We start from the raw sequence: 24,732 nt of genomic DNA, 5'->3' as shown, positions 1-24,732 counted from the left end.
AGGAAACGGGTCATCGAAACTGCTGGAAACAGGAGGGACTGCATTTGGAGCCAACTACAGCTCTCCTGGCTCCATCTGCCGCCCCTAACCTCTCCCTCCGTTAAGAAAACGCCCTGAAGAAGGCGTTTCTGCTGTGCTAGTTCGCAGAGAGCTGCAAACGCTGGGACAAAAAACCCCAACAACCCCAAAGCAAAAAAACAAAAACAAAACACCCACAAAAACCCAGGACAGTGACAGGGATGCAGGGCCTGCGGCTTCATGCGAATGCACCGCAGTGACCCTCGGCGACGCCTAGCGCCCGGGCTCCACGGCCCAGCGCGGTTGCTCGCGTCCCAGGGCAAGCTAGGCGGGGCCGAGGGCCGGACAAGGGAACTGCGAGCCCCATCTCCCGCATCCCGCTCCGCGCATCCGCCGGGTCCAGCAAACTCCGCCGCTCTTTATGGGACCCGCGGGCTCAAGGGCACCAGAAAACCCCGCCCCCCGCCGCCATTTTGTTGTTTTCTCCGGTCCCTCCCGGCCGCGCACGTGGCGCGTCGCTGCGGAAGCCAAGGCACCGCCCCCACTTCCGGCCATACCGGTTCCAGCCGGCCGCGGCCCGCAGACGCGCGACTGCCCCCTGGCGGCCTTCCGCGCCCGGCCGCGCCCGGCCCCGCCCGCCCCCGCCGCCATTTCCTCCCCTGCAGGCCGCACGTCCGCGCGCGCAGCCAGTCCAGAGCGTCACGGGGCGCGAGTGGGCGGGGCTCCGGGTGTGCCGGGTCCCGTGCGCCCACGTGGCGCTTGGGTTTAACCGGGGTCACCTGCATCCTTGCACGCAGTTTGAACAGTAAGCGACACAGTTGCATGGAGGGGTTTCGTTACGCGGTGCTCGGTGTATGAGGTCTCTGAAGCAGGAGCCCCCGTCTCAGTGTTCAGATGTGGCTGCCCTCGACCCGCGGGTCCCCGGGGTGGGGGCGCTGGCTCGCGTGTCTTGGGGGATCCCCGCCGTCCCAGCTGCCCCAGTTTCTTTCGCGCTTCATTTCTTGAGCGTGTGCCAGGACGGAGGCCGTGCACTTGCTGCATCTTCCCTAACCTGCACGGCAGCCTTTGCGATGGGAGTTGTTCCATTTATTACGAGATAAGAACACTGAAGCTCAGAGAGTGATTTGCTCCAGTGGCAGGACCTGCAAGTTGTAACCGCAGGCATCCAAGTTCCCGCTCAGCCGTGAGGTTCCCAAGGGACCCTCTGGCCAGCAGCTCCTCCAGCATTTGGAGCTGGTGGGATATGCAAATTATGGGGTCTTCACCAGACTTTCCAGATTGGAAACTTGGGGGGAGGCAGGAGGCGGTCCGTGACTAGCAAGCACTAGGTGAGTGCGAGGCACGCTAAAGACCCTTGAACAACTAGGCTTTTTGTTGAAGGCTAATATGCCGGGCAGTGTGGCTGGGTATTTTTGTGATTCTCTGACGTCATCTTCTCCACCGCCCTTTTACAGGAGAGGAAACGAAATCAGACTTTCCATGAAGGCAGAATACTGACATTGGTAAAAAATATTGGTATAAAATGGTACAAGATTATGTGTGTCTTTTGCTTGCACCATATATGCATAAAATATCCCTGGAAGGCTATAAAAGTTAACTTTTTTAACCTCCAAGAAAAGGAAGAAGGTCGGGGGTGGGCGGGGAGGGGACTGAGTTGGGAACATTTTTCTGTAAATCTTTGTGACTTGTGAATTTCAACCAAATGAATCTGAATTTTTCCAAATAAAATGAAACAGTTAAGAATTATACTCAGAACAGTATTAAGAGCAGAAACCAGACTTTGAATTCAGGTCTGGCTAGCTCAGATTATATATCATGTACTCTATTGACTACGCATGAAAAACAAACATAAAATGGTCTATAAATTTGAGGTATTGTTATTAATAATGAAATAGTCATTTCTTGGGAATTTAGCTTCTGTTTTAAACCTTGGAACAATGACCATGTCTAATTCTGGTCTCCACATGACTCATTGGTGCATAACATTGGTCTTATTTTCATTACTAATAACAGCAATAAAATGACTGTAAAACAGACCATAAATGTACTGTCTAGCCTCTGAGAAATATTGATGTGTAATTAATAATTGCAAAGAGATTTGAGCATTTTTAGTGAAGATGAACGTGGGAAGACGAAGTGCTGTTATTCCCAAGACTGATCATTGTGAAAAATTTTATTGGTTATATTTACGTGTCTATTAGGTTCAATTTACAATTAAATATGTATAGATACTGCTGCTTATTTTTACACAGATCTTTATCTAAAACACATGAGTTCCTGGGTTGGGAGACCATCATTTCTTCTACTCTTCGTTGGGAATTGCAAAGACGATTCAGGTTTATGTGACTTTAGGCATGGTGACTTCACCTCCTAGTGCTTCCATTTATTCATCTGAAACAGAGATGGTTACAGTGCTTGCTTTATAGGCCTCTTGTGAGGGTAAATTGAGTCAAGGTGTGTACTGCACTTGAAACAGTGTTTGGCCCAGAGTCAATGGTGGATAAATTCTTAAAAAGAGAGAGATGGAGAAATAGTTTGATGACAGAGGAGAAAGATGTCAGTGTTGTTTTGTGCCTAGAACTCTCGTGTTGGGTAGGGATTGTAAAGGATTGTGATTCTTTTAAACACTTGTTCCCAGTAGTAGTGTCTGGTCCCCGAAATTAGGAAATTGACTCTCTGTAGTGCTCCTCCAGAAGCTGCCCTGTCCAGCTCCTGGGCCTGTGAATTCTCAGAGGAGAGTGGTTTTTCCGTGAGCCAGTGGCTGGGAGCTGCAGTGATGGACCGTGGTTGGTTGGTGAGAACGCGACATCATGCTGGCGGCTCGAAATTGGCCACGATGGGAATATTTGTGTCACAGCACTAGGTAAAGCCACAGATCCAAGGCTTTCGCCTCCGGGGAACGGGTGGTTAAACATTTATCAGCACGGTCTGTGTTCCCACAGCAGAAGCTGGGCTGGGAGGAGCCCAGAGAAGGTCGCTCCTCTCAGGTTGCCTCTTGTGATGAAGAGCCTGGACTCAGGAGTCCCTTAGTGGCCTTGGGCTAAGGTGTTTCAACAGCCTTGTCTCTGAATTGAATCAAATTGTAAACAAGGGCCGAGTCACAAGTTTCTCCTGGGTGAGTCTGTACAGTATTGCGCAAGCATTTCTGGGGCAAGGGGGAAACTGAGCAGACCAGGGAGCCATCTGTCCTGGTGGAGAAAATTGCATCGCAAAGGGAACCAAAGGAGCCGAGGGTCACACTCTTCTCTGATGGGACGTGTCTGTGGCCCACTATTTTGGGAGTCAGGAACATCAAAAACTGTTTGGTTTTTTTTTTTAAGATTTTTTTTGGGGGTGGAATATTATAGAAAGGTCTCTGTCCCTTGAGGGCTATCCCTAAAGTCAGGCAGTGGAGGAGAAGGGGATTTTTCACAGTGGAGTTCGTTCATTCAACAAACCTGTAGTAAGCCTGGCTCGATAGTTTTCACACTGCGAGACAATCACATGGGAAGCTTACAAATCTATCTCAGTTTAATCTACTGGGGTTTGGGGGTGTGGGATGCTGAATAATGCCCCCCCACCCCAAGACATTCTAATCCCTGGAATGTTACTTCATCTGGCAAAAAAAAAAAAAAAAAAAATAGAAATAAAAATAAAAAAAACGCAGATGTGATTAAGTTAAGGTGTGATGGGGAGATTTTGGATTGTCAAGGCGGACCCTACTTGTTACCATACATGTCCCCACCAGCAGGGGACAGAAGAGTAAGTGACTGCAGAGACAGACGGGAGTGACGTGTTTACACGTTCAGGAATGCCAGGGAATGCTGGCAACCCCAGAAGCACAGAGAAAGTCAAGGAATAGATTTTCCTTTGGAGCCTCCAGGAGCCTCCAGAAAGAGCACAGACCTGCCAACACCTTATTTTCTTCCTGCTGGACTCCAGAACTCAGAGGGAACAAATTTCTGCTGTCTTAAGTCATCTAGTTTGTGGGAATTTGTCACTGCAGCTCTGCGAAACTGATGGAGAACTTGTTTTGAAGTGTCTTAGTGGCACTTCACCTATGATTTACCAGACAAAGTTGTCCGTATTAGAGACGAATGGTAGATACTGACAAAAATCACAGAGCGTGATGTCTTTTTTTTTTTTAAAAAGATTTTATTTAGAGTGAGAGAGAGAGAGCATGAACCAGGAGGTCGGGGAGAGGGAGAGGGAGAAGCAGACTCCCTGCTGAGCAGGGAACTCCGCTTGGGGTTCAATCCCAGGACCCCAAGATCATGTCTGGAGCCAAAGGCAGATGCTTAATCCACTGAGCCACCCAGGCGCCCCAGAGGGTGATATCTTGACTCACTTGCTACCACGCACTAACCAGGACCCGGTTTCCAGTGAGTCTGGGGCCCAGGAATCTGTATTTTGCAACAAGTGAAAGCAAACTCTCATGTGATTCTGAATCATGGGAATTTGCAAGTCTGCTGTGTATTATGATAGACACTACCGATGCAACGAAGATAAATACATTCCCTGTTCTCAAGGAGAACAGTCTAGCAAGGAATAAGTTCAGTCGAGTCGGTGAAGTGATCGGTAATAATATTTGTTGAGCGTTTAACTTCATGCTAAGTGCCACATCTGTATGCCATCTCTCCTGATCTGCAAAAACAGTTCCAGGAAGAAGGTAATAATATCCCCTTAGAAAAAGATAGTCTTAGCAGGTTAAGCAACTAGGTCAGTGTTACCCAGCTGGTAAGTAGAGGGGCAGGCTTGCTGGGGACAATGCTGGGCCGGGCATTGCAGGCGTGAGCTCACTCCAAGAGCAAGGGCACAGAAAGCCAAGTCCAGCTGGGAACTAACTACCTGTTGCTTAGGGTGCCTGGAACTTGGGGGTGATGGAGGAGTGAAGCAGGACATGAGGCAGAAAAGTGGGCACTTGTGCCCCCAAACTGGGGCAGGGACGTTTCTCAACCTTGGGGCTGCAGGGTCCCCCCAGCAGCCTGGAAGAAGGAGCCCAGAAACCTCAGAGCTTGGCCAGAGCAGTGCAGGGTGAATGGGCAATTAGGTGGGACCTCTGCTTCCTACATTTATCTCCCCAGCATTCCTGTGGTTTTCTTTCTTTTCTTTCTAGATTTTATTTATTTGACAGAGGGAGACGGCCAGCGAGAGAGGGAACACAAGCAGGGGGAGTGGGAGAGGAAGAAGCAGGCTCCCAGCAGAGGAGCCTGACGTGGGGCTCGATCCCAGAACGCGGGGATCACGCCCTGAGCCGAAGGCAGACGCTTAACGACTGCGCCACCCAGGCGCCCCTTCTGTGGTTTTCTACACCTTAGGCTTGGTATGCCTGCCGGAAGGGAAGGCTTTTCAGCTGTAGGGCTCTTAAATCCAAGGAATTGTGCAAAGCTCGCAATTAGTCATCAGTGTTGCAATTTATCAGCTGTTTTAAGATAAGAAAAAAAAGCACCCCCCCCTCCTCCCGCCCAACCCAAACCTTGTATTTTAGAGCAAATCTGAGAAGAAAACGGCTTTGTAGCGCAACCTTTGCCTGGGGCAGAAGAGCAACCGAAAATAGTGGGAAGTAATGGATGAAGGGCATGTCTCCGTTAAAGGAACAACAGAGCCAGGTGCTGGCGTGTCTTTTACCCCACACAGCAACTGTGTTTTTTAAAAAACTTATGAAAAATAAATCTACAGAAGTAGAAAACAGGCGTCCCTGGCTGGCTCAGTTGGTTAAGCCTGTGACTCTTGATCTCAGAGTTGTGAAACTTTGAGTCCCACATTGGGAGTGGAGCCTACTTAAAAAAAAGAAGTAGAAGATAATATAATAAACCCCCTCTGCTTCTCTTATCCCGCAATTCTCACCTAATTGCCAGTCTGGTTTAATCTACACTCACAGTCCCCACCAGGTATTTTTATTGTTCTACACCCCTAACTTCTTTTTTCTTTTTTCTTTTTTTTTTAGATAATTTCAAGCCTATTGAAAAACTGTAATAGTCTTGAAAGCACCTGTATCACCCAGGTTAACCAATTTTTTTCTACCTTTATTGAGGTATAATTGACGTATTACATTGTGTAAGTTAGAGTTATGTAATGTGTTGATCTGATACATATTGCAAAAGGATTATCATCATAGCATTATCTTAGATCCACCAATTAACATTTGCCACATTTGCTTTATCTTCTCCGTTTCTTTTTATTTATGTGAGTGATGCAGAGCATTCCTATTTTAAAGGTTGGGGAAACTAGAGTTTAGGGAGGTAAGTAATTGCCCTAGGCTCTCAGTTTCTTTCTTTTTTTAAGAGATTTTATTTATTTATTTGACAGAGACAGCCAGTGAGAGAGGGAACACAAGCAGGGGGAGTGGGAGAGGAAGAAGCAGGCTCCCAGCGGAGGAGCCTGATGCGGGGCTCCATCCCAGAGCGCCAGGATCACGCCCTGAGCCGAAGGCAGACCCTTAACGACTGAGCCACCCAGGCACCCCTAGGCTCTCAGTTTCTAAAGGTGGGGACCGGGATTTGAACTCAAGTCTCTGTGTGTCCATAATCATGGGGGGAGAAAAGTCAAGTCGACAGCGGTTTAGCTGTTTGAAACGGGAATGGACAAGGGAATCGTGTTCCAAATATTAAGGATCCTCCTTCAGAACCCTTGACCTTCCACCTGGCCAAGCTGGCCCCTCCCACGTGGTCTGAGCTGAAGGCTGTTTGTGTGAGGAGGTGTCTGGAATGCTAACACTCAGGTTTCCGGAGCAGGCTATCTGAACAGCCCCTCTAAGCAATTAGGGACCATTAAAGGCTACACCCTTTCTCTAAGAGTGAATTTGGGAGAGTGAGCAATTTGCTGCAAATGGAGTGGAATCACATTCTTCTTATAATCCTATTATCTCTCAGTTTTGTTCTTTCTTTTCTTTTCTTTTTCTTTCTTTCTTTCTTTTTTTTTTTTTTTGCTTTGATTCTTTGGAAACCTTCCCTTATCTCTATCCTGACTTCTGTCTGTAGATTTCTAATGGCGGCTTCAGCATCTCTCTCTGTCCTTGAGCGTGGCTGGTCTTTGTCCAGGTGGCCTTGCTGATTGTCCAGGCTTCACTCCCCAGTGGTCTCATCCCCATCCAGTGGATTCAACGTGGTTCCGTCTTTGAACTCTTGACTTTTCCTTCTGGACGGTTCTGCCTGGATATTTCAAAACCCCTCACAGTCAGCATGTCTAACTCTGAACTCATGACTCCCCTATTTGAGACCCCTCCCCCCGCTCAGTTTCCCTTCCATCTGCTGTCCAGTCTGAGCTGGATGCTTGGGAGCCATCTCTGCCACTTCTCTTTCCTGCACCACCCCCTTGCCATTGAGTTCTGGTACTTTCCCCTGTCTGTCCTGCCCCTTCATCTCCATTGCCCCTACCCTGATCCAAGCCTCCTCCTTCCTTCCCTGACCCCAGTAATGGTTCTCCAGCTGGTCTTCCTGCACCCACTTGGCTACCCTTCAGTCAAATCCCCAGAGCAGACCCAAGCGACCCTGGTAGAATGCAAATCTGACCTTGTCAAAGGCAAATCCCACGTAGCCACCCAGCTCTCTCCCCTCCCAGGGTGTAGAACCCATCAGTGACCTCCTATTGCTCTTTGGATCTAGACCCAAATCCCCCGCACGAGCAAGGCTTATGGGGCCCTGCATGGCCTGGTTCCTGCTCATCCTCCAGATTATCCTCCAGATTGGGCAGCTCCCACGCTGCTGTCCTGCACTCTGGACTCCAGCCATGTAGCTGCGCAGCCCTCCCGTGCACCTCGGAGCCTTTGACAGGCTCTTCCCTCTGCCTGAGTGCTCCCTTCCCGCCCCTCACCGACCAGCTCCTGTTCTTCGGACCTTAGCTCCTCCTTCTTGGTCTCATCTCTTTCTTAGGGATGTTTTCTTTCCCAGCAGCCAGACTCTCCCTTTGTGTAGTATCACAGCTCTTGTGATGTTTTACTGGTGTGATTCTTTGTCCATTTTCTCACCTAGAACCGAATGGTTTGTGGATAGGGACTGTGTCTTCCTTTGCCGATCCTTGTATCCTAACTGTGGTGCTGGGCCCATAGCAGGCACTGAATAATTATTTTCTGAATGAATGAATGAACGAGTAAATATTGAGCGACAAATAGTGCAGTTCTGAGAATAGCTGTTAATAACTATTTAGCGCCGTGATCGCCATCTAGTGGTGACTGATGTTATTACACCGCTGGGCCCATTGTCCCTGATTCCCCTTCGCAGCTGGCGAGATCTGTTGCTGTGCTCCTGGCACAGAAGGAAATCAGTACATGAATAATAGATGCCTGTTGCGTGCTTGCCTTGTTTCAAGTATCGTAGCAGGCATGTCACAGCATTGCCTGCTTGATACCTGAGCAAAGCTGTCTTTCCGAGGTCAGGGGCTAGAGAGAAGACCCTTTATTCAACACCAGGAAGCAGAGCCTGTGTTTTACTGCACCCCTCTGCTTCTGTGCTTCTGCCACTTACCATGTGAAATGTATCCACAAGAAAACTGGCATTGTTGTTGCCATTGCAGAGGCCTGAACAAAACCCTCTTTAATGGCAGGAAACATATTTTGTAACTAGGGAGGGTACTACAGGGTTCCTTAGATTTCAGTAAAATGTCTGGAGTCCCGGACGAATGCTTCCTGGTTATACTATAATCGAGGACCTGTGAGTGCTCTCATTTTGAAGACCTCAGGACATTTGGATATGCGGTATTTCTGGATGGTTCACAGATGGTTTTTCTTGGCATGTATCTTTTAGGCTTTTTGACTTGTGGCTTAGAAAGTTCTGGTCTTTATATGTCTCTACGAAGTTTCAGACCTTTCATGGGGTAAATTTTTTTTTGGCATTCTTCCCAAAGTACATTTGAGATCTATGGTAAACATTAATTACATGTACACCAGCCACCTCAAATGTTTTTTTCATACAAGGTAGAACGTATATAAAGTGTATGAAACAGTCGTACTTTGCATTATGTTTGTGACAGGTTTATGCAAGTACATTTTGGGTGGGGCAGGTAAATTTGATCATATTTTCTATGTCAAATGAACTAAAAGGAGCCAGAGTGTTGACTCTTATTGGAGAGTTGAGTGGAGGCTTAAGAAACGTACTATTTAAGGGGTGCCTGGGTGGCTCAGTCATTAAGCGTCTGCCTTTGGCTCAGGGCGTGATCCCAGGGTCCTGGGATCAAGTCCTGCATTGGGCTCCCTGCTCTGTTGGGAGCCTGCTTCTTGCTCTCCCACTCCCCCTGCTTGTGTTCCCTCTCTCGCTGCCTGTCTCTCTCTCTCTTTCTGTCAAATAAATAAATAAAATCTTAAAAAAAAAAAAAGAAAGAAAGAAACGTACTATTTAAAAGACACTGGGGCACTTGCGTGGCATCCGACTCTTGATCTCAGCTCAGGTCTTGATCTCAGGGTGGTGAGTTCAAGCCCGGCGTTGGGCTCCATGCCGGGTATGGAGCCTACCTAAAAACATTAAACAACAACGAAAAAAGACATCTGTGGTAATTTCTGTTGTAGAGAATGGTTTTAAAGTTGAACTTGCATCAGAATCACCTGTGCTTCTTAAAGCAGAGATTGCTGGGGCCCCACCCCCAGAGTTTCTGACTTCGTGGGCCTGGGAGAGAGTCTGAGAATTTGCATTTCTCACCAGCTCCCAGGTGATGCTGCTGTGGCTGGCCCAGAGACCACACTGAAAATTACTAGAGCAGTGAATTATACACCCTAATTTCCTGCGGTCTGTTTCCTTTCTGTCTTTTCTGGACAGGTCAAGATTCACCAAGCTTCAGCATTAACTCTTCTGCCTTTGGAGGAAAGCAGCACGGAGGGAATCTTTCTCAGGTTCGGTCTCTGTCCAGCCCGCACACGGAAGCCGGAGCTCTCCTACCAGACAGGTCAGGTGGCCGATATGCCATGTAAACCTTCCAGGATAATTATTTATTCTTCCAGAATAAAATCTCCCCTTTAGTGAGATGCCCGAGGTCTTTATATCTCGCCCCTCCTTACCTCTCCATCCTTTTTTCCCTAGTGTGGCATTTTAATTTTTCACATCCTGAACTTTCTGCTTGGAATGTCCTTGCAATATTTCCTTGCCTACTGAATTCCTTTTCGTCTTCCTAAACCTGGGGATACATCTGTGCATAACTCTCTGATTCTGGCACACATAGGTCTATGGAACAATGGAACAAATGCATGAATGAATAAATGAATACCTAAGAATATAGAAAGTGGGTTTTTAAAAAATTGTGGCAAAACACACGTAACATACAATTTACGAGGTACAGTGGGATCGTACAGTATTTGTCCTTTTGTGACTGGCTTATTTCACTCAGCATAGTGTCCTCAGGGTTCATTCATGTTGTTGCCTGCGTCGAATGCCCTTTTTTTTTTTTTTTTTTTTAATTTTATTTATTTGTTCGTGAGAGAGAGAGGCAGAGGCAGGGGGAGAAGCAGGGTCCCTGCTGAGCAGGGAGCCCGATGCGGGACTCGATCCCAGGACCCTGGGATCATGACCTGAGTCGAATGAACTGTGACTGACCCACCAGGCTCCCCCTGAATGTCCTTTTTTTAAGGTTGAATAATATTCCATTGTATGTCTTGACTGCCTTTTGTTTATTCTTTCATATGGAGAATAGATTTTTGTACAAGGATTTAATTGGCAGCATTATTTGAAGTAGCAAAACGTTTTAAGCCATTTAAATGTCTGCGTGTAGGGGGTCAGTGGTGCAAAGTAGACCTCACCTCACAGTGGAATAACAAAGATTGGGGCTTCTCCAGCCCTGGTGTAGAACAGTCAGCAAACAGGTACTGAAAACTGCGTAGACCATTTTACATTCGGTATAATACCAACCCCCCCCCCAAAAAAAAAAACAGAAACAAAACCCCTAACAGGGCATATGTCTGTGCTTGCCACCGTTGCCAGAGCCTGCTTCTGGGGGAGAGGACCAGGTGATGTACTTTCTTCTATGTGCTCTTTCCTCTCTTCCGCCTTTTGTACCAGGCGTTATGTATTTCCTGTTAAAAAATGTTGAAAAGAATGCAAATAACCTGTCCAGAGGGAGACGTGATTAATTTCCTGCAGATCTTACCTAAGGAAGGATGCTTTGTGCTTACAAATAATTATTAAATTAAGTCAGTAAGAAAGACTTAAATTAAGTTAAACTTGGTTGGCTAATTCTCTTGACTCTCTGTAGAGATTAACGATGGATCTGATTCTTTGACTACCCCCGGGGGATTTTTAATAACCAAATCTGATCAGCAGTTTAGGGATCAGCCGTCTGCAGTGCTGAGAAGCTGATCTGACTCAGAAGCTCCGTCCAGATGAACTTAAGGACCAAGCCTTGACGTGAGGCCAGGCTCCCCTGAGCGGCTGTTCTCGTGCAGGCTTCTGAGTGATCACTCCTTCAAAAGCAGTCTAAAGCAGCAAGGAAACTGCTGTCAGATGAATGTGATAGCCTCGTCTGGATAAGTGCTTAGGTCTGTGTCCAAAGCGGCTGGTGTCAGGGGCGAGGGCTGGGCCTTCCGGTAGAACGAATGTTTGTTGATAATGAAAGGACCTGAGCAAATCGCCATCTTTTGCGTTACAGTCTCACCGGTGCCTGAGCTGCATGAGCATACCTGTCTGTGTTTTACCTACATTTCACCCCATTCAGAGTTGCGAGATTATCCAGTCCTTGCTCTCAGACCTCAGATCCTGCTGCCATCTTAACACCGTGACAGATGTGCCCAGGACATTCGATACCAGGGACAAATAATTTTTGCTTCAAATATTCCCATTCATAAAAAGGTATTTATAATGTTCCTGGTTTCTGAAAACATCTGCTTGGAAATTCTGCTGTATAATCCATGCTGCTGTGATGACTCTGGATATTACTAATAGTGGTTAACATTTCTACAGCTCTTTCCTACTTCTCGGTGACTCCTTATTGTTCTCAAAAAGAGTCCTTCTCAGGCCCTGACGATTTTCAGGATCTGATCCCTCTCCCATCTGTCTGGTCCCACTCCTTCATACTGCTGCACCTTCCACAGTAACTTCTCCATCTGCCTGAAAGTGTTCTGAGCACTTTGTAACGTCTCTTATTTCTGGTCGTGGCGCCGTTTTGTCTTCAAATGCTAGAACGCTCTCCCATGCTCTGCTTTGCTTGACCAGCTCTTTCTCCAGAAGCCAGCTGAGGCGTGCCTTCTTCCCTGATGTGGTAGGTGATGGCAAGTGTCCCTCTAAGGCCATCAGGGCACCCTTCATGACTGCTTTGATGGCTGCCCCTCCGAAGTGCATTATCATCACTTGTTTATGTTTGTTGGACTTTGAACGCCTCTGGGCAGTGGGTCTCAGGCTCCTGAAGCGTGTGTCAGCATCACTTGTAGGGCATGTTAAGACAGTTTCTAGGGGCGCCTGGTGGCTCAGCCATTAAGCGTCTTTCTTCAGCTCAGGTCATGATCCCAGGTCCTGGGATCAAGCCCTGCATCGGGCTCCCTGCTCCGCTGGAAGCCTGCTTCTCCCTCTCATGCTCCCCTTGCTTGTGTTCCCTCTCTCGCTGTCTCTTTTTGTCAAATAAATAAATAAAATCTAAAAAAAAAAAAAAAAAGACAGAGTTTCTGATTCAGAAGGTGAGGGGTAGACCTGAGAATTTCACTTATCAAAAAGCTCCGAGTTGATGCTGATGGGGCTGGTCTGGGGGCTGCACCATGAGGACCTCTGCTCTGGGGAGAAGGACTGGGCTCACTTTCTTCATTTCTGTGTCCAGAGCATTTGGGCCATCTTGGGACAACACCGCTAGTCAGTAGGTGTTGAATGAATGAGTGCAAAGAGAGGGATAGTGGGTACCACGCACCCTGGGTGTTTCCAGTAAACACCAGGGGGAAGTCTGAACAGCATCAGAGAATTGACAATAAAGATGGTTGGGGAGGAGGCAGGGCTTGGCACATAGGAGAGCTCAGTAAGTATGGAGAAGAAGAGGAGGGAGGAGTGTGGGTAAGGTGTTGGGGGGAGTCAGGAGTGAGAAGGTGAGGGGGGGTAGATCCTTTGTAGCTTCACAGGTTGGGGCTTAACACATTTATTTTGTGACATTTCTTATTTTCTTCTGTAAACCTTTGAGGGATGTAATGTTCTATCTAAATGATACTTTCTTATATTCTACATGTTTCAGAATATAGTTACTTTGTTATAGTTCACTTCTAAATGTTTTCAGATTTCTGTTATGGTTTCTTCTTTGATCATGAGTTATTTAGAAGTGTATCTTAGCTTTGCAGTCGTGGGGTTTTCTCTGTCATTGCTAACTACATTATGGTCCAAGCACAGGGTCAGCATGATGTCAATCCCTGGACGTTTTTTTGAGTTAATCCTCTTGGCCTATCACAGGGCTGCTTTTTGTTAATATTCCAAATATGTTTGAAAACAAGGTGCATTCCCCATTTGCTGGATGCTGTGTTCTCTCTGCGTCCCCTGGACCAAACTGGAGGATAGGACCATCTTTATTCATATGAATCTTACTGCGTTCCTACCATTTCTTTGGCAGCTTGATCTTTCCATTACTGACAGAGGAGAGTCAGAATCTCCCACTTGGATGGTGGGTTTATCAAGCTCTCCCTTGCAGCCATGTTAATTTTTGCTTTGTATGTTAGGTGTATACGAAGTTAGACTCATCTCTTTCTGATGAATGGAACCTTTTAAAAAAATTTTATTATTTATTATTTATTTTTTATTTTATGTTATGTTAGTCACCATATAGTACATCATTGTTTTTGGTGTAGTGCTCCATGATTCATTGTTTGCGTATAAGACCCAGTGCTCCATGCAATATGTGCCCTCCTTACTATCCATCACCAGCCTAGCCCCTCCCCCCACCCCCTTCCTCCAAAACCCTCAGTCTGTTTCCCAGAGTCTATAGTCTCTCATGATTCTTCTCCCCCTCCGATTTCCCCCCCTTCATTTTTCCCTACCTCTTCTCATGTCCTCCCTGCTATTCCTTATGTTCCACAAATAAGTGAAACCATATTATAATTGTCTTTCTCTGCTTGACTTACTTCACTTAGCATAATCCCCTCCGGTTCCATCCACGTCAGTGCAAATGTTGGGTAATCATCCCTTCCGATGGCTGAGTAATATTCCATTGTATGTATGGACCACATCTTCTTTATCCATTTGTCTGTTGAAGGGCATCTCGGCTCCTTCCACAGTTGGGCTATTGTTGCTGCTATGAACATTGGGGTGCACGTGCCCCTTCTTTTCACTACATCTGTTTCTTTGTGGGGAACCTTTTTTTTTTTAAAGCTGGTTTGTTTATTTATTTATTGTAAAAAAAAAAGATTTATTTATTTATTTTCGAGAGGATGGGGAAGGGCAGAGGGAGAGGGAGAGAATCCTCAAGCAGACTCCTCGCTGATCGCAGGATCCTGAGCTCATGACGTGAGTGGAAACTAAGAGTTGGATGCTTAACCAGCTGAGCTACCCAGGTGCCCCTGAATGGAACCTTTTTTTTTTTAATTTTTTTAATTATTTTTATTTTTATTTTTTTAAAGATTTTATGTATTTATTTGACAGAGAGAGACAGCCAGCGAGAGAGGGAACACAAGCAGGGGGAATGGGAGAAGAAGAAGCAGGCTCTCAGGGGAGGAGCCTGACACGGGGCTCGATCCCAGAACTCCGGGATCACGCCCTGAGCCGAAGGCGGACACCCAACCACTACGCCACCCAGGCGCCCCTGAATGGGACCTTTTATTGTCCTAAAGTTATGTTGTCATCTCTTTGTTTATAGTCTGTTTTGTTGGATAATACAGCAACATCAGCTTTCTTATACTTAGTGTTGGCCTGCTGTGTTATTTTCAGTCTTAGGCTTTTGACCTTTCTGTGTACCTCTTTCCTTCCCCTGCTCCCTCCTCTCTCTTTTGAGGGGGAATGGCTTCTCCTTAAAATAGCAGGTATAACTTTTTTATTATTATTACAGAATCCAGTCTGAAAAATCGTTTTTTTTTTTAAATTGGGAAGTTTAGCACTTTAAGTTTATTATAATTACTGATTTATTCAGATTTTTTTTCCTGTCACTTTACTAAATTCTTCTGTATTTCTTCTGCTTTTTCTGTTTGCTGCCCCCCTTCACTGCCACCTCCCTTTCTTCTTTCTTTTGGATGATGGATGGTTTTGTTTTCCCCCTTATTCTAGTACCCCCACCCCCAAATATTTTGGACATTCTACATCTATATAAGAGTATCTATTCTTTTAGTGGTTACCCCAGATATTCTGATGTGCATAAGAAGCACAATTTAAGGTTTGTTAAACAAGAAAAATTCAACTGAGTAAATATGAAGATGTAATTGGCCTTATTAAGTGATTCATGAATTGGGCAGCATCCATCCAGCAAGTAGAGGAGAGCTCCAAGGAGTTGTACAAAATGGAAGGTTTTTATAAGAAGGAGGGGGAGGCAAGGAAGTTATTAGCAAAAGAAAAGAAAGGATTATTTCAGGCTAGGTCACTTTCTGGGGGGGGGGGAGGAAGAGCAGAGGTTTTATCATGCAGATGACCTCATCTTCCTTTTGTGGGGGATAGGGAGGGCCCATGTGACGGTTACCTCCTTGGTGTTGGCCAGAAAATTCCTGACTGACTGGTTAAGACTGCATTTCTGGGGGAGGTTGAAAGTGCAGTTTGGTTTGGTGGTATGGCCTAGTGTGAGTGACTATCTTGGGCATTTTTTTTTTTTTTTTTTAATCAAGCCCAACATGGCGCTTGACCTCATGATCCAGAATGACCCAGAGATCCAGAGTCACAAGCTCTACTTACTGAGCCAGCCAGGTGCTGTGGGTGCAGGCTTTTTTTTTTTTTTTTTAATAGGTTGATCAATTTCTTACCTTTCTTCAGATACAAAGATCTTCAAATGTTTTAGATCAGCATCTTCAAATTGGAGCACATACATCCTATAAAGTATGGGGATTGTTTTACGGGAATCAATTTCCGGATCCTGTGTTTTCATATGCACTCTTTTCTGAAATTGATATTCTTGGGAACTCCTTTGGGATGAAAGCACAGGGTTGTTCCCTACCCCCCCCACCCCACCCCATCTTCCTTAATCCCCATTTCCTGTCTCTTGCCCATCCTGAATCCTACTTTGGCACATTACACTGAGTGTACAAGCCTTTTTTTTTTTTTTTTAAAGATTTTATTTATTTATTTGACAGAGATAGAGACAGCCAGCGAGAGAGGGAACACAAGCAGGGGGAGTGGGAGAGGAAGAAGCAGGCTCCTAGCGGAAGAGCCTGATGTGGGGCTCGATCCCAGATCGCCGGGATCACGCCCTGAGCCGAAGGCAGACGCTTAACCGCTGTGCCACCCAGGCGCCCCAAGTGTACAAGCCTTTAAGCTACCTACAAGGGGCTGACTGAAAAAAAAAAATATTTTTTAAAGATTTTATTTACTTATTTGACAGAGAGAGAGACAGCCAGTGAGAGAGGGAACACAAGCAGGGCGAGTGGGAGAGGAAGAAGCAGGCTCCCAGCGGAGGAGCCTGATGTGGGGCTCAATCCCAGAACGCCAGGGTCAGGCCCTGAGCCGAAGGCAGACGCTTAACGACTGAGCCACCCAGGCGCCCCTGACTGAAAAATATTGGCGTTAGTTTTGAGATAGTGAATGGTTGGGTACCCTAATGGTTAGGTACCAAAACTGTTTGTAATTGTTTTTATTTTATTTTATTTTATTTTATTTTATTTTATTATTTTATTTTTAAAAATTTTTATTTAAATTCAATTTGGTTAACACATAGTGCATTATTAGTTTCAGGGGTAGAATTTAGTGATTTATCAGTTGTGTATCACACCCAGTGCTCATCACATCATGTGCCCATCACCCAGTTACCCCATCTCCCCACCCCCCCCCCCCTCGAGCAACCCTCAGTTTATTTCCTAGAGTTAAGAGTCTCTTATGGTTGCCTCCCTCTCTGTTTTCGTCTTATTTTGTTTTTCCTTCCCTTCCCCTATGTTCATCTGTTTTGTTTCTTAGTTTCCACAGATGAATGAAATCATAATGGTATTTGTCTTTCTCTGATTGACTTATTTTGCTCAGCATAATACCATAATACTAGTTCCATCCACATCATTGCAAATGGCAAGATTTCCTTCTTTTTGATGGCTGAGTAATATTCTAGTGTGTGTGTGTGTGTGTGTGTGTGTGTGTGTGTGTGTGTGTTTTCTTTATCCATTCATCGATCAATGGACAACTGGGCTCTTTCCATATTTTGGCTATTGTGGAGACTGCTGCTATAAACATTGGGGTGCAGGTGCCCCTTTGAATCACTATGTTTGTATCTTATGGGTAAATACCTAGTGGTGCAATTGCTGGGTCATAGGGTAGCTCTATTTTCAACTTTTTGAGGAATCTCCATACTGTTTCCCAGAGTGGCTGTACCAGCTTCCATTCCTACCAACAGTGTAAGAGGGTCCCCCTTTCTCCTCATCCTTGCCAACATCTGTCGTTTCCTGACTTGTTAATTTTAGCCATTTTGACTGGTGTGAGGTGGTATCTCATTGTGGTTCTGATTTGTATTTCCCTGATGCCGAGTGATGTTGAGCATTTTTTCTTGTGTCTTTTGGCCATTTGTATGTCTTTTTTGGAGAAATATCTGTTCATGTCTTCTGCCCATTTCTTACAGGATTCTTTGTTTTTTGGGTGTTGAGTTTGATAAGTTTTTTCTAGATTTTGGATACTAGTCCTTTATCTGATGTCATTTTTGCAACGGATTTTTAATGTATTTAAATACTTTTTTTTTGAAGTAAGCTCTACACCCAACATGGGGCTTAAACTCATGACCCTGGAATCAAGAGTCACATGCTTTACTGACTGAGTCAGCCAGGTGCCCCTTATTTGAATAATTTTGATGCTAGATCACATTGTTGAGAATCTAGCTAAACTACTACATAATATTATTGCCTCAGCATCATTTTGTTTCTTTATTTTTATATTTTTAAAATATTTTAAAAATATTTATTTATTTGACATGGGGGGAGGGGGAGAAAGCACAAGCAGGGGGATCAGCAGGCAGAGGAAGAAGCAGACTCCCCGCTGAGCAGAGAGCCCGAGGTGGAGCTTGATCCCAGGACCCTGGGATCATGACTTGAGCCGAAGGCAGACACTTAACCAACTGAGCCACCCAAGCACCCCATTTTTTTTTTTAAAGGTTTTATTTTAAGTAATCTGTATACCCAAGTGGGGCTCGAATTCACAACCCTGAGATCAAGAGTCACATGCTCCAAGGACTGAGCTAGCCAGGGACCCTTCAACATAATTTTGTGTGGCCAAGCTGTCTATATGGACTAGCCGCTCTTTGGATAGCATTAGCCTCTCCTAGGTAGCAGCCACACTTTCTGACCTCCCCTCTACCTTGTGCGACATCTCAGGATGTGCAAGTTTGCTCCTCCAGGACCTGCGAGTAACAAACTTGCCAATTTCACTTGCATTGTGGTATTCTGTTAACCGGGGTTCACCACCCACACCCCCAGGTTCCGTTTCCCAAATGTTGATTTAACCAAGTGGCCATGGGCATGTAATTCCAAAGTTCAGAGGATTGGACAATGTTACTGTAATGATACGCTTCCATGTCCAGCTGCGTATTCATGTGAGTATGGTTTCTCAGTGCTCAAATCTATACCAGCAGAACCTAGAAGTGGAACTGAGGCTGGACCTCGCTAGTGCTGGTAGTTATTAACGCTCATCTGTGAATGCGCAAATTAAATGGAAGTAAAACCAGCCCATTCATGTCATTAGCAGATACATTTTGGTAAAATTTTACTTTATATATTTAAAAATTTTATGTCAAAATGTATATCTTCATGTTGCATCAGTCCGTTGTGTACTAATTATAATTGTAATGCTAACTCAAGCAGAAAGGATTTTTTTTGGAACACGTAGCCTTCTACAGAAAATACAAATGTTCAATTTATATTCATATTTTGGCTGCTGAATAGTCTGGTGGAATGGTCTATTAAAGACTTGCAAGAATATAAATGGTTACATTAGAATATGGTTATTTGGGGGAAGTAGAAAGGAAATAATTATCCAAGGGACAAAGAAAAGGTGGAAAAGTAAGAAAGAGGCCACCTCTGACATCTGGGGGCTGGTCTGACACCAAGAGCTTGGCCTCAGTGTTGTTAGAAGCTGACCCAGGACTGACCAGGCTGTGGTGTTTTCCTGAGCACATGACGGTCTCACAGGACACCAGCATCAGATAGGGTCACTCTTTGACTGTGGCAATATGAGCCAAGAAAGAAATAGGACCACCTTATTATTATTTTTTTTTTAAAGATCATATTCATTTATCTGAGAGAGAGAGAGCACAAGTGAGGGTAGGGGAAGAGGGAGCAGCAGACTCCCTGCCGAGCAGGGAGGCCGATTCAGGGCTCGATCCCAGGACCTCAAGTTCATGACCTGAGCTGAAGGCAGGTGCTTAACTGACCAAGCCACCCAGACACCCTGAGATAGGGACTGCCTTATAATCTTGTCTAAGCATAGACAAAAACAAGGTCACTGTGCAAACCAAATTGATGCTAAACATCCTTAAGACAGATACGCTTTACGAGGGCCCTCATGATTCTCACTCCCCAGAGGCCATGCCTTTGTGGAATCCCCTCCCCTTGAGTGAGTGGGACCTGTAACTTTATTCTAACAAATGGAATCTGATAAAGGTGATGGTTATTTTAAATTACATGGCAAAGCTGAAGGGATTTTGCAGATGTAATTAAGGTCCCTAATCAGGTGATTTTGAATTCATCAAAGGGAGACCTTGCTGGGTGGTCTTGACCTAATCAGGGGAGTCCTTTGGTGGAAGGGCTAGGCTTTTCCTGATGGCAGAGACTCCAGCAGCAGATACTCTTCCTTGTTGGCATTGAAGAAACACATTGCCGTGAATTCTACAGCTTCAAAGAAATAGATTCTACCAACAAGTCAAATCTTTTTTTTTTTTTTTTTAAGATTTTATTTATTTATTTGACAGAGAGAGACAGCCAGCGAGAGAGGGAACACAAGCAGGGGGAGTGGGAGAGGAAGAAGCAGGCTCATAGCAGAGGAGCCTGATGTGGGACTCGATCTCGGTACACCAGGATCACGCCCTGAGCCGAAGGCAGATGCTTTAACGACTGCGCTACCCAGGCGCCCCACCAACAAGTCAAATCTTGAAGATGGGTTCTTCCCCAGTCCAGCCACCAGATGAGAATGCAGCCCCTTGGCACTCGAATTTCAGCCTTGTGAGACCCCAAGCAGAGGACCTCGTTAAGTCATGCCACAACCTGACCCACAGACACTGTGAGACAATGGTGTTTAATAAATGGTTGCTAAATTTGTGGTAATTTGTTTGAAGCAATAGAAAACTAATATAATCGCGTTCTCCCCACTACTATAAGTGATTGCTTCTCTACAAGTGAAAGCTTTAGCCTTCTCTTATTTTCTCCTTCTAGCTAAGATTTATTTAACCCAACATGGAATTACTCCTGCTTCCTGACAGCACCCAGTTCAGAACGCCCCACTTCCTTGAATTCTCCCAGAAAGTACCTAACACAAGCCCAAATCCTATGAGTCTTTTCTAATACCTTGCCACTTTGAGATGTCCTACAGTTCCCCATGGTAAATGTTCTTCCTTGTTGCAATGAGTCAATAAACTCAACTTGTTGCTGGTCATCTTTGGCTGGAAGGCATTGACAAAGTTTTTGCTTTTTGAAGAGCTTGCTCATGTATTTCTTAAGAGGCTCAAGGTGGATATCAACTCACTATTTTTGGATTCCACTGGATATGTTTTTTTTTTTTTTATTTTAAAGGTTATGTTTATTTATTTGACAGAGAGAGCACAAGTGGTGGTGGTGGGGGGGTGGCAGGCAGAGGAAGAGGGAGAAGCAGGCTCTCTGCTGAGCAGGGAGCCAAAAGCGGGGTTTGATCCCAGGACCCTGGGACCATGACCTGAGCCGAAGGCAGCTGCTTAACCGACTGAGCCACCCAGGCGACCCTGAACACCCTGCTTTATATCACCCCTCTTCCACCCTATATCTCATTGTCGTGCATGATTTCGGTTGTAAGTCCTAGCGCTGAGGCCAAGGAACTGAAGATTTCTACTGGTATCTGGGAACCGCATCCTCAGAGGGGAGGGCAGGTGTGAAAACTGCCGGACAGGCTGGCTCTGGGCCCACATCCAGCCAGCCTGCTGGAGAGCCAATGCCCAGGGGCAGCGCGAACACAGCAGGGCTCCAGAATCTGAAAGAACCATGTGAGCTAGAACAAGAGGCATCTCGGTGACAGACATTGTGCCCTGATGACCAAAGGGACTTCCAAATGCTTGGTGTCACCTATGAGCCTAGACCAGCACAGAATGGAGGTGGAGGGTGAGTTAAAAGGTAGGGGCATAGTCTGGGCGGAGGTTCAGTAATGCCTGAACTTCCGGCCAACCCAAATGGATAGCATTTAGAGACAGACTTAAATCGACTGCACAAAAGTCAAGAATTGCTAAATTTCTCACACTCGAGTTGGTGGTGCACGGTGACACCTGCTGTATGTGGAACGTTTTGCATACACTTCGGTGGTGGGACTGGGTTCATTGGTGATGGGACGCTCACTCAAGAATATATACATCCACCCCAGGTTAAGCCCCTAAGGATAAAGCCTGCCTGAGGACAACTTTGGGGCACGTTTTTACCTGCCGAGAAGGGTTGGTTGACCCAGATGGAACTGGAAGATGTGGAATGAAGATGAAACTTTTCAGTACTTTTTTGACAACATCCTGCTGCTTTCTGAAGCCAACAAAGCTGGTTGCTGGACTCACGCAGAACCCGTCCCACCTGACAGGAGCGGCCGGCTACGTCTCTGTCTGCATCTGTTCTTCCTCGCCCATCCATACCCCATGTTACCGGAGCTGCCTCACGTGCCTGAGGCACAACGGAAGCCACAAGTCACCTGCTTGGAGCCGGGATGAGGACAGGTTGGGGTACAGTCAGTGCTGCTCCCCAAACACCAGAGAGTTCTTTCCTCTGCTCCCTTCCTGTAACTCTATTTCAGTGATAGGCCGTCAAAACGGATTCACTTCTCTGAGGGTGCATAGCACAGGAGCGGAGTCATGTAGCACAGGGGGAGAGAGTAGCGTGTTGAATGTGGTGGCAGATTGCAACCACTGAAATCAGAGGTGAAGGGTCTGTACGAGTCACTGGGGAACTTGTCACCGACAAGCTGGGATATTTGGCTGCAGGGACCGAGCCCCTTCCTTCTGCCCGTTGGTTGATGGGTGCAGAGCACTTTTCTTTTCATGGAGGCTCCTGGAGTCCATGAAACTCTGCGTCACTTTCCAAACACAAAGAAGGATTTCATCCTGGCCCCTGAGTGAGGGAGCAGAGGTTGAAGACGCTCGGAGCGGTGGTTGGAATCCTGGCTCCATCACTGGCCAGTGGCTAGTAGAAGCTTGAGATTTCCCCAGTGTGGAGCGGGGGCTAATTATATAGGAGCACGGGTCTTACAAAGTTCTGGTGAATCGGGAGGTTTTGTTCTGTATGCAGGGTTGAAACCAAGAGCCTGCTGGGTCTGTTCCTGCTACTTGTTGGGGGGAAGACAAGGAAAGGAGGGTAGAGAAGGGACTGCCCCTTGTGCATTGAAACATGGCAGGTCTTTGGCCATCCAGCAGCTGTTGCTGGCTGCAGTGCCAGGGGCACCCCATCCTTGAATGGCACTGGGCGGCCAACTCACAAGGTTTGCCAGTCCCAATGGAAGGAGATGGAAATCTCCCTCCATTCACAGGCTCTCTTCGCAGTTCATTTGCAATTGCATCTAATTTAGGCTCATTCATACTGCAGACTGGAAGAGCCCACCACAAGGCCTGATAATCACTTCACAATGAAAACCTAACTAGGAACATCAGGGTTGCTATGACAACCATGAGAGAAGCCCGGTTGCCCACGGTTACCTATGTGAGCAGATGTCACTGGCGCCTCAGTCTTGGCTTGAATGAGCCTCCGGAGCATAACGGGGAGAGGCCGTGGGCACTGTATGAGCGGGTCTGAATGAAAGAGCCTTCTTGCCCCCGTGGGCATCTCTGATACCCTTTTTGTTTCCTTATCACTAATGGGTTCATGAAGACTCTTTCTCATTACAGGACCATTGAGTTGTCCTCTTGGAGCCAGAGAGTTCTAAAATGACCCCTCCTCTGAAAGGTCTTTCTTTTTTTTGTTTTTGTTTCTTTTAAAAATTCTTTGTAAATTTAAAAAGCAAGGAATACAGATATGTGTTGCAAGCCTCAAAAAATACAAAAGAGATGGGGGGTAGTTCTCCTTCCTGTCCTTGCCTCCTGTCTACCCACTCCCTGTTTTCCCCCCAAAGGTATTTTTTTATGGCTCCACAGACCAATACAAGATAGATTCCTTCCTTTTATTTTTATACAAAAGAATATAACACACAAAAGAATAATATATCACACACACCATTCTGTACGTTGCTTTTTTCCTTAATATATCTTGAAATTGTCTCCTATCAATTCGTAAAGTGCTTCCTCAATCTTCTTAACAGTGCGAAGTACATCATTATGTGAAGGTGCCAAATGTAGTCAGCCGGTCCCCACTGACGGGCTTTAAGGTTGTTTCCAGGACTTTGTTGTCTCAAAGGAGGACGTAATGACTCGTCTTGCATTAGTGCCATTTTGCGTGTGTGGGAGAGTTTCCAGACGTAGAATTGCAGAGTATATGGATTTGTCACTTTAAATTGTCGTCCGTAGATCTCGTGCTGATCTGTGTCCCCCCAGCACGCACGTGAGGCCACTGCCCCGCAGCCTCCCAAAGAGGGTTTTGTCAAACTTCTGGGTTGTCGCCAGTCTGGTAGATGAGCAGTGTTATCTCATTAGGGTAAAAATCTGCATTTTTTCTTGTATGCATTTAAGTTTCTTGAACTGTCTATGCGTATGCTTTGTCTGTTTTTCTGTTGGGACTTTTTCTTAGGGGGAGCTCTTAAGATATGAGGGAGATGGGCCCTTTGTGCCGTGAATTTCAGTTATTCTCGCTTTTTCTTTTTTTTTTTTTTTTTTAAAGATTTTATTTATTTATTCGACAGAGACAGACAGCCAGCGAGAGAGGGAACACAAGCAGGGGGAGTGGGAGAGGAAGAAGCAGGCCCACAGCGGAGGAGCCTGATGTGGGGCTCGATCCCACAACGCCGGGATCACGCCCTGAGCCGAAGGCAGACGCTCAACCGCTGTGCCACCCAGGCGCCCCTATTCTCGCTCTTTCATTTGTCATCTCCCTTTGACTTCGACAGTGCAGCGTAAGAGGTGACGAGCACGGCCTCTGGAGCCAGGCTGGCCAAGTTCACGTTCCAGCTCTGCCCACAGGATGTGGGACGTTGAAAATTTGCTTCTCTGTGCTTCCTTTTCCTCATCCGTAGAGTGACGATAATAGTGCCAACCTCATACGGCCTTTGTGAGGATTAAATGCTTACTGTATTTAAAGTGTTTGTAATAATGCTCTACACAGAATATAATAAATTCTATATTTGGTAGCGTTATTGTTTAAAGCGTTTTTATGGTTTCTGGATTTTGTGTCAGTTAGGAAGGCCTTAAGAAACTCTCCCTATGCCGTCCTTTGCGCTGCATGTGATTTTTTCCACATAGTTCTACCAGGAAAGCTGTGTAGCGAGTGGTTATGTGTCCTCGTTGTTGTTGTTGTTGTTGTTGTTTTTGGTTTCTTTTGTTGTTGTTTTTTTCAGCTAGTTTTTGAGTTAGGAAAGCCTGAGTTTCGGTGGCCGCTGTGGCACTGACTAGCTA

The 24,732-nt window shown here is 46.0% G+C and overlaps 1 long non-coding RNA gene across 2 annotated transcripts; it reads left to right on the top strand.

Moving 5' to 3' along the window:
• The first annotated feature begins 674 nt into the window (after positions 1–674).
• On the top strand, positions 675–20,581 carry LOC123802407 (uncharacterized). 2 transcript variants are annotated; one of them, XR_006782527.2, is made up of 4 exons: positions 675–823; positions 9,744–9,870; positions 11,238–11,452; positions 11,629–11,781. It is a non-coding gene; the product is annotated as an uncharacterized LOC123802407 (long non-coding RNA). The 2 variants fall into 2 exon arrangements; XR_015722105.1 differs by lacking the exons at positions 11,238–11,452; positions 11,629–11,781 and adding an exon at positions 19,948–20,581.
• The last annotated feature ends 4,151 nt before the right edge of the window (positions 20,582–24,732 follow it).

This window comes from Ursus americanus, chromosome 28 (genome assembly GCF_024610735.1).
Source record: "Ursus americanus isolate L20-20 chromosome 28, mUrsAme1.1.p, whole genome shotgun sequence".
Classification (NCBI taxonomy): Eukaryota; Metazoa; Chordata; class Mammalia; order Carnivora; family Ursidae; genus Ursus; species Ursus americanus.
The sequence above is the reverse complement of the archived record's forward strand: the minus strand, read 5'-3'. Positions and strand labels throughout refer to the sequence as shown.